This window comes from Heteronotia binoei, chromosome 8, assembly GCF_032191835.1.
Source record: "Heteronotia binoei isolate CCM8104 ecotype False Entrance Well chromosome 8, APGP_CSIRO_Hbin_v1, whole genome shotgun sequence".
Taxonomy (NCBI): Eukaryota; Metazoa; Chordata; class Lepidosauria; order Squamata; family Gekkonidae; genus Heteronotia; species Heteronotia binoei.
The window spans coordinates 127,975,459-127,980,477 of NC_083230.1; positions in this window are offsets into that span (position 1 = coordinate 127,975,459).

Below are 5,019 nucleotides of genomic sequence, written 5' to 3' on the forward strand. Positions count from 1 at the left end.
CTGTCCTTGAAAGGGCAGCTGCTGGGAGAGCTCTCTCAGCCCCACCCACCTCAACGGGTGTCTGTTTTGGGGGACGAAGGCAAAGGAGATTGTGGGCCGCTCTGAGACTCTGTCCTTGAAAGGGCAGCTGCTGGGAGAGCTCTCTCAGCTTCACCCACCTCTCAGGGTGTCTGTTGTGGGGGACGAAGGCAAAGGAGATTGTGAGCTGCTCTGAGACTCTGTCCTTGAAAGGGCAGCTGCTGGGAGGGCACCTGCAGGAATGGCCTTGGGTCAGCCAGAGCTCTCTTATCTGGGAGAACCGGGTTTGATTCCCCACTCCTCCACTTGCACCTGCAGGAATGGCCTTGGGTCAGCCAAAGCTCTCTTATCTGGGAGAACCAGGTTTGATTCCCCACTCCTCCACTTGCACCTGCAGGAATGGCCTTGGGTCAGCCAGAGCTCTCTTATCTGGGAGAACAGGGTTTGATTCCCCACTTCTCCACTTGCAGCTGCTGGAATGGCCTTGGGTCAGCCAGAACTCTCTTATCTGGGAGAACCAGCTTTGATTCTCCACTCCTCCACTTGCAGCTGCTGGAATGGCCTTGGGCCAGCCAGAGCTCTCTTATCTGGGAGAACAGGGTTTGATTCCCCATTCCTCCACTTGCAGCTGCTGGAATGGCCTTGGGTCAGCCAGAGTTCTCTTATCTGGGAGAACCGGGTTTGATTCCCCACTCCTCCACTTGCAGCTGCTGGAATGGCCTTGGGTCAGCCATAGCTCTGGCAGAGGTTGTCCTTGAAAGGGCAGCTGCTGTGAGAGCCCTCTCAGCCCCACCTACCTCACAGGGTGCCTGTTGTGGGGGAGGAAGATAAAGGAGATTGTGAGCCACTCTGAGACTCTGAGATTCCGAGTGGAGGGCGGGATATAAATCCAATTTCTTCTTCTTCCTCTCCTCCTCCTCCTCTCCCCTGACCGAATAAACAGAGCAGCTGTCCTATGCTGCCGTCATGCTCCACCCCAAAGGGGGTCGCATCTCCACCTCCCTGGGTCGCCATATGAAGTTTGGAGGGCCAGAGGGGGGGGGGGGTTGCAATGGGATTTTGGGTTGCTGGGGGAACCAGGACTCCGCGATCCCTCCTGCCAAAAGCCAGAATTAGAATGCAAGCAGTGTGGGGAGCAGACACCAAACATCTGCGCACAGCTGGACAGGCCTCCTTCTCCCCCCCCCCCGCCTCTTTTGTTGCATTGCTGACAGCTGATTTCATTGTTTCTGCGTAACCAAATCCAAACCGGCAGGCCTCCAACTGCAGGCCCTGGGGACTCCGGCTGCAGGATTGGGGAAGGGGGTGGCGGCGGCCGGTGGGGTGGCTGGCAATCCAACCCTCCCCCCTGCAGATGTTGGGGGCTTTGCCGCAGGGCAGTAGCTGTTTTGCAGGCTGACACCTCTCTCCGCCGCCCCCCACTGCGCACTGGGGCTCCCAAGCCTGGGATGGATGTTGGAGGGCACTTAGCTTTAGCGAATCTGGAGAGGAAAAGAGCAAGAGGGAGGCAGACAGAAAAAAGCAGGCAGGCGAAGAATGGGGTTGCCAACTCCAGTTTAATGATTGACGTTATTTATTGTCTGCCTTTATCCAGCACCAAATCACATCTAGGGTTGCCGGATCCGTCTTGGAAAACACACTTTTAAAGACTGGGGGGGTGGGGGTGGAGCTGGGAGAGGGCGTGGTTTGGGGAGGGGCCTCAGCATGGCGCAATGCCCTAGGCTCCACCTTCCAAAGCAGCCATTTTCTCCAGGGGTAACGCAACAATTTCACGTCGGCTACAGCTCAGTAGGAGGCTCCTTGCGCAAGAAGCCTCCTACTGAGCCGTAGCCGGCGCGAAATTGCCGCTGGAGACGCTCTGCTGCGTCCCCTTTTTAAAAAATTATGCAAAAGAATCGAATATGATTGAATCAATATTGGTCCCAGGTCTGATGAAGACTGGAAAGAAACAAGGTCTTCATCCACTGGCTTGTCACCACACTACTTTGGGACTTGAATGTACACGTTTTGGACATTTGGACTGGTTTCTATATATTCCTTAGTAAATTGGTCACTAGCTTGCATAGGGTTGCCAAGTCCAATTCAAGAAATATCTGGGGACTTTGGGGGTGGAGCTAGGAGACTTTGGGGGTGGAGCCAGGAGACATTGGGTGGAGCCAAGATCAAGGCTGTGACAAGCATCATTGAACTCCAAAGGGAGTTCTGGCCATCACACTTAAAGAGACGGCACACCTTTTCAATTCCTTCCTTCCATATGAAATTGTGGAGAAACGCCATCTGAGAGTGTTGGTGCTTCATCCAAAAAGGCAGGGATCAGTAAATCCATTCTGCAGGCTTTGTAGCCTTCCCCTCACTCCCCCCCTCCCTTCCAGAGCCAAACCAACAACGCTAGGGGGAACGTCTCCTAGAGAAGCAGGAAGGGCTGTTGTTCTTGCCATGTGCTAGGCAGGAAGAGAGTCTCAGTGGGGAGCTGGCGCTCTGGAAGAGAGGTTGCTTGCCGGTGAGCTCCTGCCTGTGGGGGAGGCCTGCTCAGGAAAATGAGGCCTCCTGGCAGTAAGACAAAGTAAGTCATTCAAAAAGGGCAGGGCATGTCTAGATCAGGGCCAACCGGATGCGTTTATAATCAACTTTTCTTTGTTATGCTGTTTGCTGTGTTGTGCGGTGCTGTGCTAACTTTTTAAAGGCAACTGTTTTTGGTTTGTTTTTCTTTTCCTATCTTTTTCTCTTTTAAATAAATATATTTTTACTGTTTAAATGCTGGCAATCAAACTCTGTCCCACATAGATCCCCAGACCGCTTTAGACCACGCTGTGTTGAGAAGGGGGCCCCAGGTGAAGGGGGGGAAGGCATGCAGTTGGATAAGGTGCCAATCCTCCAGGGGTGCCCCAAAGAAGTGCTGAGGTCTCTGTGAAACCCAAGTGCAGGGTGGCAGAGGACCTTGAGGCCTGGCCTCATAGCAGGAGAGGGGGATTGGGAGTCCTGTTCCTCTCAATCTGAACCCCGGGACTGAGCAGGTGGTGGCAGCGAGCCCAAGGGGCAGGAGGAGAAATAGCTCCCTCCAGGAGTTGGCGACTCAATAGGGAGCAGACGGGACCGGGCCTGAAGGCGGAATCGGGCCGGTTCCGCCACACTTGGCGGCAGCGGTGGGATAAGAACAAACAGAGAACTTGATTGGCCAGGCATTTTTGGTTTTTGATACGTGCAAGCACCCAGAAGAAGCAACAGCGGTTTTGTTTTATTTTCGGGTCAACTGGAATAGGGAAAGTTTAGTTAGTTAGGATGGAGCGTGCTAAGAGGCTGGAAATCCTGGAGATGACAAAGCCACAGCTCCAGGAAGAGTGTGCAAAGCACAAGCTGGAGTGTGACAACATGACTGTAGTAGATATGCAAGACCTCCTGTTGGAGTATCATCAGCATGCAGGGGCACTTGCAAAAGTGTTCCCCACCCAGTCAGAAGAACTCTTGCGGCTACGGTTGGAACTGGCAAGAATACGTACCAAGGCGTACCAAGAGCGCAGACAGGAGGAACGAGAGAGAGAGGAACGACAAGCAGAGAGGGATGCGATCCGCAGACAGGAAGAAGCAGAGATCCGCAGACGGGAACAGGAAGAGCAACGTCGCCATGAGCTTGAGGTGCTACGTCTGGAAGCTGAACTAAGCAAAGAGATCCAAGTCACCCCCAAGGACTTTGCAGTGTACCAAGAGGGAAAAGACCCCTCCCTATACCTCTCCAACTTTGAGAGGGCAGCCAAACAGTGGGGGATTGCGGAGGAGGACTATATGTCTTACCTCTGTAGCAACCTGACTGGAGAGCTTTCAGCCATCTATTACAGCATGCCTATGGAAGATGGGGGGATAACTTTTGCGGCCTATAAAGCCACTGTATTTAAAAGGTTTAAACTGGGGCCAGACCACTCCCGAAAGCAGTTCAGGGGTTTGGCTCCACAAGAAGGTAAATCCTATTCTGAATGTGGGGTAATGAAGGAACAAACAGTTCCAGTGTTATTGGGCCGGGATTTGGTGGTTGGCCAGTACCCTATCAAGGCTGTACCCCGCAGCCAAACCCCCAGGGGAAGGTGGGAGGAGGAAGGCAACTTTAAGGAAGCCACCTCACCACCAACCAGGGAGGGGGAAACAGCCCAGGTTACTGAGGACGAAGAGAGGGCAGTCACCAAGGAGGGGGAGGGCCAGCCTGTCTCAAGCCCTGGAGTAGGGTGTTCCCAAGGGGAAGAGGGGTGTAGCTTTCCCCAAGTGCAGCAAGAGGCTGTGGATGTTCCTAGCGAGGAAGGGAACCTGTCTAGCGTAAAGGATGTGCATCCTGAAGAGACCGAGGTGGAGGGTGGAGATTTCACAGGAGGTTCTGAGAGCAGCAAGGCTAATGTGGGCTCAGAGGAGCACATAGCTGAAGGCTTGGGGGAACGGGAGCGGTTCCAGGAGGGGGTCCGGAGCGGCCTTAGGTTGGAACCGGTTCACCAAGTAGCTGTGGATCAGGAAGTGGGATCGTCCGAGACGCTCTCAAAACAGGTCGTCTTGAAGCGAGGCAGACAGGAATCCTGGGAAGCTGTGGGACCTTCCAGGCAGGAAGGGGGTCAGTTGGGTAGTACTGAAAAACCAACTGAGGGGGCGGAGAACCCAGATCAAACTTTGGCTGAGTGTTCTGGAAACAGTGGGACTAGGGGTGGCTTGAAGGAACAGGTGACAGGAAGTCTGGGGGAGCCAGAAATGTTCCTGTCTGAAGTTCAAAGTGACCCTAGGCTGGAACCACTGTGTGAGGTGGCAAGGGACCAGAAAGTGGAGTTCTCAGAAGTTGAGACAGGGGATAGGGTGATGGTTTCCCTGCCACTTCATACTGGTGAACGGAAAGTGGAATGGGAGGGACCCCATATGATTGTGGATGACCTAGACGAGGCTACTTATGTGGTGGCTATGGAGAAGACAGGAAAGGCAGTTAAAGTGGTGCAGGTGAATATACCACAGCCATTCTCTGCGAGGTCCATGGTG